The following is a 12,901-nucleotide window of genomic DNA, read 5'->3' as shown; positions in this document are numbered from 1 at the left end:
GTAATGTTATTTAATATAAGGTACATCTGTATACTGGAGACATAGTATGACAATTTCGTCCCAAGATTTGTGCCTTATATGAGTAAATATGTTTGAATCAAATGTACAATTATATATATCGTGTTACGAAGACGCAATATTTAATTATTGTTTTTGAAATATCATCATCATCATCGTTATCGTTATTATCATAATCATCATCTAAATTACGATGTAAATATGACATGTAGTAAAAAATGTATGGCATTAAGGAAAAATGGCAATGGAATTTTTTTTTAAAGAATTTTAAACTCGGTGCCTTAACATTGTGCATGAAGCCTATATTGTCTGCTATCGTCATATACGAGACTGTTAATACACAATGACCTGGTACTGTTTTTTTCTCACCGTGTGACGGTGACACCAGCCACCCCTTCCCCTCACGCTCTGGGAATAGTGGAATCAGTGGACCAAGTTGAAGTCACGTGACTGCTGCTAGCAGTAGCACGCGTGCGCTCTGAGGCAGTGTGGTACCGGCATTCGTCTGCCTAGATAGCAGGGAAATACGGAGCTCTCTGCCTCACTAGCTGAACGTGTCTCACCTCGTGGATGTTACTTATAGTGTTTCAACTTGGAGGCTTTTGCATGGTGGACATGCGGGGAGGGTGGGCCACTGACAATGTGTGCATACAGGCCGTTGCTGACGATGCTGGTGTGTAGAAGCGTTCATGTGGGAGGACCCCGGGAGAGCATCAGGGGCCAAGTTGGACGCCCCTTTGTTAGGCTCCCTCACACCAACTGTACAGTCACGGATCTCAAATAGCCCAACATCAACAATCAACAAATCAGTTCGTGTTATTCTCTGTCCGGGAGCAACGAGACCGGATCTGGTCCCAGGTTTGTGTTCATTGCCTACTGATTTAGAGATTTGTATAACTGACAATTTCTTACAGACTATGACGCAATTAAGTCTAATTGATCCCAACAGTCGCCACAATAAAGCGCAACAAGCATTAACTTCAATCTCACGTGTCTTTACCAAAAACCTTCATTTGCCTCTAGCATGAGATCCGCTGAAGCTTTAAGAAACAGCGCAGACGTTAATCTCTCACACAAATTCTACACACCGAGCAATGATGGAGAAAGATATCTTTACGATCCTATATGCCTGCCTGACTATCGGTTTACACCAAAGAAAAGAGTTTGTCTAACTTAACGGGCGGCCACTGTCTTGCCATGGCTGTAGGTCATACAATGAGATATTTGAAACTGGAAGATGCTTGAGTTTTGTGTAACCCTTAGCGTTCTGGGGACCCAAGGCCGTGCAGTGCACGCCTGACTTCACTTGCCGTACAGGCGGGAGATTAGATACCTACAGTACATTCATGTTGCGAAGAATTTGACTGGTTTCTCGTATTAAGGCAGAGCGTCGCCAACTTTCCCCTTCCAGTTATAAAGAGTGCATGTGAGCCTAGCCTGTCGGGGACAGCACGCAGTTATCTGCTTTACCCCTCAGCCAGGGCCTACTAATTCATAGGGCTATAACCCTCGGGTTTGAAGGCCCCGACATATGGAACTGGTAGGGGTGGGAGAGAGGTTGGGAGGGGGTAAGACTGGTCTATATAATGTTACCAAAACCTCAAAGGCAACAAGCATGTGCTTGACTTGATGTAGATGAAGACACTCTTCTGGCGTTGATGCAGGTATTTTACAACGTGTTTTGATAGGATGAACCTATCTTGAGTATCCAGTGCTGTTATACATGCTTGATTGTCAAGTGTAGTTTGACCTTTTTTTCATTAAGAAGAACTATGTTATCGGTGAAATATACATCCGTCAAGCAGTCAGACTTTATATTGCCCGGAACCATAATCTTACCGATGGAAATGTACTTCCTTGATTATGTCATGGACATACATTATTCTACCCGGAACTATAATCTTACTGATGGAAACATTCTTCCTTGACTATCTCATAGACATAATTATATTTTATTACCCGGACCTATAATCCTACTGATGGAAATATACTTCCTTGATTATCGTATAGACATATATTTCATTACCCGGAACTATAATCTTACCGATGGAAATATACTTCCTTGTTATCTTATAGACATATATTTTATTACCCGGAACTATAATCTTACTGATGGAAATATTTTTCCTTGACTATCTCATAGACATAATTATATTTTATTACCCGGAACTATAATCTTACCGATGGAAATATACTTCCTTGATTATCTCATAGACATATATTACATTACCTAGAAGAGAGAGAGAGAGAGAGAGAGAGAGAATCTGTTGGGAAGGGAATATACCTTCTTAATAATTTAACAATACGACACTGTTACTCTGTTTTTGCTTCAGTTCTCAACAGAGTTGCTTCGCTTGCCAGTGCAAGGATCCTATGTTTGTAGGTGTGAATCCAATCCAATATCCTTATACTGTGTGCACACATAAAGTCGGCTTCATCGAAGTTTCCTTCATTAACTTACGCGCCGTGATATACGGAGCGGAGATAAATCCACTCACTCACTTACTCACTCACTAACGCTCACCACTATACTTCATACTTGCCCCTAGCTGAATTTATCGTACACTAATCTGTCTAGAGTAGAGCAGCCTCGGCTATGATAGCGCGGGCATCCTGTACACCGTTATACCTGGAGCAATGTCTTCGAGTAATTGAGTCCAGTCTGGAGTCTAGCTGGATGAGGAGACTTTCAATAGCATATTCATCCATTAGCCTGTATCGCTATGACTACGCAAGAACGCTTTCCCTTGTGGAAACAATTGTGGGTTGTTATCTAACAGGAAGAAATGTTCTCGACTTGTCCGGCGGTAGAGTAGCCAAATTCCCCTGCAGAGTTGCGCGCCTTCGTCGTGCAGGATCCGCTGGTCAAGGACCAGATTAGTCCAATTATGATTTTTAATCTATCAATAGTCGTACGTCGGTTTCTCCATGTTGTAACCAACCCTTACAATGCACTTAAAGCTTTCTCCCTCATTGTGCGGAGCCAACGTGTTAGAATGGATATGCTGTTAATCCAACTCACTCACCCAGCCAGCCGTATCTATGAGTGAGTAATAGCAATAGTCTAGCATTATCACAGCGGCGACACCAGGAATGGGCTGCAACCTTAAAGTGTTAAGGTGTATATCATTTAGTATCAAGTACAACATGTATAGAATCGAACCCGGTCCTTCACTGTGACCACTAGGCTACCCCACCGCCCCTTCCAGTCGTATATATATCCGTGTTTGGCATCACTGGCCGAAGAGAGTATAACAGGTATGTTCCTGAGGTAGGTGATGTGTTGAGAACAGGTACGTGTGTGACGATAAATACAAACGGACAACTATGGCTCCATCTAAGTCCGTGTACAAGAATCGTTAACAGTAAGAAACACTCTTATTTCACATATTTCGCCAGAAATACGTCCATATCTTAGAAAAGAAGAGCTATATACTGACGGATATATATAACGACAGTGACAGGTGAAGACAACATAAGTCAGCGAAAGACAGCGTTATATATATTGGTAGCATGACTAGGCATTGACAGATGTCTAACGCAGGGACAGGAATAGTCACAGGAATGGTTATAAGTGTCGGTAACATGAATAGGCGCCGACATATAAACCTGTGGAAGTGTCATAAATAGGCATAGGAAAGGTTGTAGCAGCCTATTAGATACATGGATAGGCACTTACTGGGAAAACGACGGAAAATATAGACTCCTCATTTACCTTTCGCTGTGACGTTAGGTAATGCACAACGGCGGTTGTCTTAGATTAATAGCATGGTGTTTGGGAGAGGTTGAGGTTGGGGTCGGGAGTTGGGGTTGAGGTTGAGGTTGCAGAAAGCATCATGTTCTCCACCCCCATGATATGTAAGTTACAACTGCATGAAAAGACTTCAACTTTCCAAAAGTCACTTTCCCCTCTATGCGGAGCAATATTCCAGCAGCTCAATCCATTGGTGTCTACGTTTCACAACTTAAGTGGCACAATCGAGTATACTCTTTCTACGAGGATTTGAAAGAGCGCCATACGACTCTTGCTCAATGGTTGTTTGATCAGGGTTACAACACTCAATGCGTTAGTAAAGCTTTCAAAACGTTCAATGGTTGACATTGTGGAGGACATTTCCACATTTGACTCTTCAGTGACACAAATTATGTCTGATGCAATTCCGTATTTTCATTTGTGCCATGTGTTTCCGTGTTTTTTCCGGGTGAACTCAGTTGTGTGTGTATGGTGATTGTTTCAGGCAATGTGATGTATCTCGTTATGCTTTCAGACTTAGAAGGCAATGTGATGTATCTTGTTATGCATTCAGACTTAGAAGGCAATGTGATGTATCTTGTTATGCTTTCAGACTTAGAAGGCAATGTGATGTATCTTGTTATGCATTCAGACTTAGAAGGCAATGAGGTGTATCTTGTTATGCTTTCAGACTTAGAAGGCAATGTGATGTATCTTGTTATGCATTCAGACTTAGAAGGCAATGTGATTTATCTTGTTATGCTTTCAGACTGAGAAGGCAATGCGATGTATCTTGTATGCATTCAGACTGAGAAGGCAATGCGATGTATCTCGTTATGCTTTCAGACTTAGAAGGCAATGATATGTATCTTGTTATGCTTTCAGACTTAGAAGGCAATGCGATGTACCTTGTAGGCATTCAGACTGAGAAGGCAATGAGATGTATCTCGTTATGCTTTCAGACTTAGAAGGCAATGTGATGTATCTTGTTATGCTTTCATACTTAAAAGGCAATGAGATGTATCTTGTTATGCTTTCAGACTTAAAAGGCAATGTGATGTATCTTGTTATGCTTTCAGACTTAGAAGGCAATGAGATGTATCTTGTTATGCATTCAAACTTAGAAGGCAATGTGATGTATCTTGTTATGCTTTCAGACTGAGAAGGCAATGAGATGTATCTTGTTATGCTTTCAAACTGAGAAGGCAATGTGATGTATCTTGTATGCATTCAGACTGAGAAGGCAATGCGATGTATCTTGTATGCATTCAGACTGAAAAGGTAATGCAGTGTACCTAGTTATGCATTCAGGCTTCAAAGACATGCCCAGTAGACACTTCTGGACAAAATGGACAATGACCTCTACCCATCCTGTAGAGTAAGCAGTAATGGACAAAATTGGCAATGACATCTAACCACCCTGCAGAGTAGGCAATTCTGGACAAAACGGACAATGACATCTAACTACCCTGCAGAGTTGGCAGTTCTAGACAAAATGGACAATGACATCTAACCACCCTGCAGAGTAGGTAATTCTGGACAAAATGGAAAATGATATCTACCCTCCCTGCAGAGTAGGCAATTCTGGACAAAATGGACAATGACATCTACCCACCCTGCAGAGTAGGCAATTCTGGACAAAATGGACAATGACATCTAACCATCCTGCAGAGTAGGCAATTCTGGACAAAATGGACAATGACATCTACCCACCCTGCAGAGTTGGCAATACTGGACAAAATGGACTATGACATCTACCAATCCGACAGAGTATGGGACGAAAACATGTATCTGTAACCGCCACACACTGTTATGGACGCATCTTCTCTATGTGATCAACAGTAAACATTTGTTTAAACGCTGTTGTTGAGTGTTGCATGAGTACACGTCAATAAGATGATGTCATACTTGGAGTATAATTCCAGATGATCCCCATTAAGGAATATTTTAAACAAACGATTATCACCTTATGGATTAAACATATTTATAAAAAAAATCTGGATTTGTAAACAAGCAAAACTTTATATTCCCTTATACCCTTAATATCCACCGTTATAGTATTATCTACTGTAAACTGTTGTCTTAGTAATATTTGCATAAAAAGGCAACTTAGGTTGTATACTCCCCAGGAAGCCGCACACTTATAACTTATAACACTGACCTGGATAATAAGTTGTAGTGCAACGAGCATGCTTTAATAATGGATATGGTGCAATATAAATATGCATTTATTAGTATAATTTCTCAAGCTTGACCCGTGTTGAAGAACACTATGAAGACCACATCAGGCCATTATAGATCATTTCATTGTCCAGATCCCGTCAACATCTATTGATATTCTATCCTTTGCATTGCCTAAGACATTTATCGGTGATTACGGAACAGTGATGTCGTATGCAATATAATGCATATAAAACACATTTTTTATTTCCTATTTTCTACTGTTATGCTACATTAAGTATCTGGAATTTTGGTTTTTATTTTCAACTATAACCCAAAGATTACATGATATATATTTGTGTTAGAACGTAAATACATCACATACATATTATATTAGTTACGGAATATAACAGTGATACATTGCATTACTCACGTAACTCTGAACATATTCATTACACTGTTAAGACACTTTAAAAAAACGACCAAAAGCTTTGCAAAATCATAAGAAATCTGCTAGAAACTGAGTCTATTGTACGATTCCGACCATATCATGAGCATGTGTTTATGAATGACTACCAAATAGCGAAAAGGTGAGCATATCCTGTCCCATCGGTGGTACCCGTCACAAATACACGCAGAGGCAGGTTGTTCACCATAACAAACACGGGCGCGTATGGTACTTGTCAAAATAAGGAATTGCATCAGACATAATATTTGTCATTGATACGTCAAATTTGGAAATACTCTCCACATGTCTACCGTAACATTTTCCATAGATTATTTATACAACCATGACTAGTTTTATGTAATGCAAAGTTCCTTTATGCTCTCCTGAAAACATATGTTGTTTTTAAACTAGTCTGACTGCATATTACATTGTTTCTTGGTGCTACTGTGAATATATATTACATTGTTTCTTATTGCTATCCTGAATAGATATTACATTGTTTCGTATGTTATACCCAATACGTTACACTGTTTCTTTACCAAGGTTGTTTTTTTGTATGCTGCCCAGAATTCATTTACATTACACTGTTTCTTGGTGCTACTGTAAATATATATTACATTGTTTCTTATTGCTATCCTGAATAGATATTACATTGTTTCGTATGTTTTACCCAATACGTTACACTGTTTCTTTACCAAGGTTGTTTTTTTGTATGCTGCCCAGAATTCATTTACATTACACTGTTTCTTGGTACTAGTATGAATATATATTACATCGTTTCTTATTGCTATCCTGGATACATATTACATTGTTTCGTATGCTATACCCAATAGGTTACACTGTTTCTTTACGCTATCGAGGCTGCTCTGTTTTTGTATTCTGCCCAGAACTCATTTATATTGTTTCCCCTTCAATATGTTACAAAATTTCTTGATACTACCCTCAACATGTTATATCTTATATCCTAGTCTTCTTCAACATATTACACTGTCTCTATACACTGTCGTGCATACTTATTTCACTGTTTCTTTATACTACTAGCATTGCATTTCTGTCTATTACCCCTAAAATGTAGTATATTGTGTCTTTATTTTACCGAGAATAAATATAATATTGTTTCAGTTAACACATTACATTGTTTCTTTATACACTGCAAAGAACATATATTACTTTGTTTCTTTATTCACTGTACTGAATAAATGTGACATTGTTTCTTTATACTATACTCGGAATACATGTTAGATTGTTTATTTATTCACTGCAATGAATACACATTACATTGTTTCATTATACGCTAAACTGAATATGTATTACAATGTTTGATTATACACTGCAATAAACATATAATTACATTGTATACACTGCAATGAATGCATATTACATTGTTTCATTATACGCTAAACTGGATATATATTACATTTTTTCTTTATACACTGCCATGAATACATGTTACATAGCTCTTTATACTCCCCTCATTTTACATAGTTTCATTACACTATCCTGAACGTATGTTTCATGGTGTTTTCATTGTCTTCTGTAACATGTTACATTGTGCATTGCCGTGCATACATATTACAAAGGTACATTGTTTCTTTTGATCACCTTGAATACATATTTCATTGTTTCTTTAAACTATCTCTTAGCTATCTTTAAACTAAGACATGATGAGTTCTTTCTTTATAACTCCCAGTACACCTAAATTCTTTCTTTCTCCAACATTACATTGTCCATGTATGCTACCAACATTAGATTGTTTCTGTATGCCACCACCATGACGTGGTTCCTTTATACTGCCAATATGACATTGTTCCTGTATGTTACCAACTTTACATTGTTCCTTTGTATTGCCAACATGACATTGTTCCTGTATTCTACCAACATTACACTGTTCCTTTGTACTGCCAACATGACATTGTTCCTGTATTCTACCAACTTTACATTGTTCCTTTGTATTGCCAACATGACATTGTTCCTGTATTCTACCAACATTACACTGTTCCTTTGTTCTGCCAACATGACATTGTTCCTGTATGCGACCAACATTACACTGTTCCTTTGTACTGCCAACATGACATTGTTCCTGTATTCTACCAACATTACACTGTTCCTTTGTACTGCCAACATGACATTGTTCCTGTATTCTACCAACATTACACTGTTCCTTTGTACTGCCAACATGACATTGTTCCTGTATTCTACCAACATTACACTGCTCCTTTGTACTGCCAACATGACATTGTTCCTGTATTCTACCAACATTACACTGTTCCTTTGTACTGCCAACATGACATTGTTCCTGTATTCTACCAACATTACACTGTTCCTTTGTACTGCCAACATGACATTGTTCCTGTATTCTACCAACATTACATTGTTCCTTTGTATTGCCAACATGACATTGTTCCTGTATTCTACCAACATGACATTGTTCCTTTGTACTGCCAACATGACATTGTTCCTGTATTCTACCAACATTACACTGTTCCTTTGTACCGCCAACATGACATTGTTCCTGTATTCTACCAACTTTACATTGTTCCTTTGTATTGCCAACATGACATTGTTCCTGTATTCTACCAACATTACACCGTTCCTTTGTACTGCCAACATGACATTGTTCCTGTACGGACCAACATTACATTGTTCCTCTATACTGCCAACATGACAATTTTTTCTGTCTATAACCCTTGAGCTATGTTATATAGTTTCTTTATATTACCGTGGTGTTGATGGACTTTGAGGATAGACTTCTTATGATTATGGAAATGGTTCTGTCACTTTCAATTCATTACCACAGTCGACTGAATACACATGACAATATTTCTCTGTCCCCTACACTGTATATATTTTACATTGTTTCTTTTTCTATCCTCGATGCATTTACATTGTTTCTGAATACATGTTGACATCTTTAGACTCTTCACATGTCATTCATATGTTACAATAGACAATGATTACATGCGCATTTACATTAAGATATGACTACTACTACTACCACTACTACCACTACTACCACCACTACTACTACTACTACTACTACTACTACTGCTGCTGCTACTACTACTACCACTACTACCACTACTACCACCACTACTACTACTACTACTACTACTACTACTACTACTGCTGCTACTACTACTACCACTACTACCACTACTACCACCACTACTACTACTACTACTACTACTACTACTACCACTACTACCACTACTACCACCACTACTACTACTACTACTACTACTACTACTGCTGCTGCTATTACTACTACCACTACTACCACCACTACTACTACTACTAATACTAATACTACTACTACTACTACTACTGCTGCTACTACTACTACTACTACTACCACCGTGAATACATATTGCGTTGTTTCTTGTACTACCCTGCCAATATATTACATTGTTAGCTTTCTTTTCCTGGAAAACATGTTACATTGTTTTTATATATTACCCTGATAAAGACATTAAATTTATTCCTTGTTCGCTACCCTGAAACATTTTACATTGTTCACACTGACATACTGTACATATGTGACAGTGATTAAACATGGAATGCACATTGTTAAGATATGAATGCCAAACATTGTTTATGCTGATGCGTGTGTTACACTGTATAGTTCTGTAATATATATTGTATGCATTTAACTTTGCAAACACTTGTATTAATTGTATCACACCACAGAGAAATTGCTGAATCATTTCAAACGTAATAGAATTACTCCCTTCAAAGAATTTACTAATAGCTTTGAACAACTTGTTTGATCGATACTGAAACAAACCCAAATAATTTCAGTCTACGGATTGTAGTGTTTGATCTGGCAAACTTATCGGAAACATTGTTGACTCGAGATTGGGTAATTAAGCCGCGTCAATTTAGGTATAGACATTAATTTAATTTGGTCCGAGACACTTTGTCAATAAGAACGAGACATCCATTGCACCGAGACGATTACATCGGAATTGACAGTGCACTGATTAGGCCTTGCTGATCGATAGTGCTAAGTCAACGTGTCTGGTAGCGCGATCTAATTGTAAATGTTTGCCCAGATGGCCCTTAACTAGTCTGTCATACAGATCCTGAAACAAATATATCCAATACAGCTCTTGCAAGTCTATGAACGTGATGAAGTCTAGATTTACTGCAGTTTCTGAATATGAACGGAAACTCTGTGCCGCTTTTTTAATTACATTTTATTAAGATAATAACTACTAGATGCTAGTCTAGCCCTAAATGATTGCACATCAAACTACAACACGCAGCCAGGATGAAACAGGGGCACAAGATGTACACGTGTGTGAAATAAATTGATATATTGCACGCTTTTATGTGGTTAGATGAAGTTGATGCAAATTCTTAATCCACACAAACATCCATGGCGTAGCATGATGCTCTTAGGTGGTAATCGCTCGATGATATTCTGAAGTTATCGGTTCGCATTCAAGCAGAATGCACCTAATCAGTTTTTGTATACATGCTCGTTATACAAATTGGAGACTCAGGCATCAGCATCATGATACACGATTATAAAAACCGAGTCACTGACTCTTCATTCAAATACCTTATGTTACACAATGGAGCACGACAGATTCAGATGATTAAACCTGCTTGCTGAAGCTAAGTATATTTGTCCAAACGGCAGAAATTACCCCATCCACACACCATATACACTACAAGCACGAGGTCGTTTATTCACTTTGTCAATACAACTACGAATTTCGACGTAGCTTATGTTTCATGTTCCGGAGTCCATGCACTGTGAAGGGAAGCCTAGCAGACTATATAGTAACATGATAATATGGTCTACAGAAGCAATCTGGCTTCCAGCGATGAAGACACCATGTTTTGGCTCGCAGAAACCCATGTGTGTCGCGAGCAGAAATTGAGTGTATAGCCCACCGAAGGCCAACCTACTCGTCTGTGGTTGTCTGTGGATGTCTGTGGTTGTCTGTGGAATAGCCTGTACCATCTTCCCCCATCCTATACACATGTGCTGCCTTTTCCTCAAGCTTGCCTGTTCCTTGTACTGAAGTAAATGTGATTACAAGATTAAATAACACAAATTTGGCAAGGCTGCCAACTTGGTTAACCAGTGCGGATTTCATTGAGTTTATCAAGCTAATTATTAAATCATGCGCTCTTGCATGAGCGAGGGAACACCTTCTTGAAGTTTTACTCCGTTGATGGTCTTAAATGAGGACAATATGTGAGACTGTGTTATAGGTCGTAAATGGCTTCTTCTACTACGTTCTGGTAGCTGGGTACATATGCGCTTACTATTGGGCTTCTCGTGTAGCTCGTTGCTTCAAGTAGCACTGTTTGTTTTAATGTTTGTTGTTTAACACCGCATTAAACAATATTCCAGCAATATGACGGCAGACTGTAAATAATCGAGTCTGGACCAGACAGTCCAGTGACTGACATCATGGGATGCGATGCGTGCATCAACCGAGTTACCAAGTCTGAGACCAGGCGAACCTCTCTGTCACCTCTGACGACAAGCACATGTTCTTTAAGACCAATTTTAACCCAGATCTTCACGCGTTCAACTAGCAATGAAGCGCTTGACAGGTAGTGTAAATGCATTTATTTTAGATGGGTTTATTTAAGGATTATGTCATTAAGTTGTGCAAAAGTAGTAGTATCTATGACTTTAATGTGTTTACCACATTTGGGATATATCATTGCGTGCTAGCTTAATGTGAGAGGAAAACTTAAGGTGAAGGTGGAGGTAGTTGTTTACCTTCTGATCAGGGGTCATAATCGGTGTGATTATGGGAATCGAACCCAAGACCAGTAGACCTTGGCTTCCAAAGGGAGTCATTGTGATTTTTGGGTACTGGGACACCCTGCCAGGAAGGGGTCCATGAACTCGTCCTGTGTAACATTTCATAATATGTTTTTGTATGTAGAACTATATCACAACAATGTGTCATTTTATAAGCAGTGTCAATAATCGGTTTATTTAGTATACATATCAAGTATTAGTCGTGGGCTGTGTACATATTTTTTGTACAAATAGGCCATCTAGTGTAAATGCGTCTTGGCGCTAGTAGATGTTTTTCAAGGTCAACTTATAGATAAGAGTGACAAAGCCATTTCCAAAATCACAAGACATCTACGGTGTTTGTTTCCGAGTATATCATAAGCATGTGTTTATGAATCTCTATCAATTTGGGATGACACCAGGTGTTCCCAAAACGGGGATCAGAACATTCTTACTCGTTTTGCCAGTACCTGTCTCCATCATGGTAAGTTTAATGCTTCTTGAATTTGGTACTAAACCACTTTATTATGGAAATGAAATTACGCTGACTACCTACACTGAAATAAATTCAGATTAATGAAGGGAAAACTAAATGATCGAGTATTTTGATGCGTAGATTGAGGAGGTATCGTGACAACGCGTTGTCTTGCGTCATCTGTGAAATTGAAAATGTAGCACCAGTGCAAGTGTGAGATTTGCGTGTATTGGCTTGGTAAGATCCCAGTCTACTATATATGTGTATTAACGTAGTAATATTCACAGTCTGTCGGGA

General features: G+C 38.7%; 1 protein-coding gene across 1 annotated transcript in view; it reads left to right on the top strand.

Annotated features, from left to right (window-relative positions):
- The first annotated feature begins 545 nt into the window (after nucleotides 1-545).
- The window catches only part of LOC139468038 (protein NDNF-like), a 52,795-nt gene continuing 40,439 nt past the window's right edge, over nucleotides 546-12,901 (top strand). The window contains exon 1 of the mRNA XM_071249726.1: nucleotides 546-876. The gene's annotated coding sequence lies outside the window, so the exon portion shown is untranslated. The remainder of the gene's footprint in view (nucleotides 877-12,901) is intronic.

This window comes from Haliotis cracherodii, unplaced genomic scaffold (assembly GCF_022045235.1).
Source record: "Haliotis cracherodii isolate W230 unplaced genomic scaffold, xgHalCrac1.p SCAF_2, whole genome shotgun sequence".
Taxonomy (NCBI): domain Eukaryota; kingdom Metazoa; phylum Mollusca; class Gastropoda; order Lepetellida; family Haliotidae; genus Haliotis; species Haliotis cracherodii.
The sequence above is the reverse complement of the archived record's forward strand: the minus strand, read 5'-3'. Positions and strand labels throughout refer to the sequence as shown.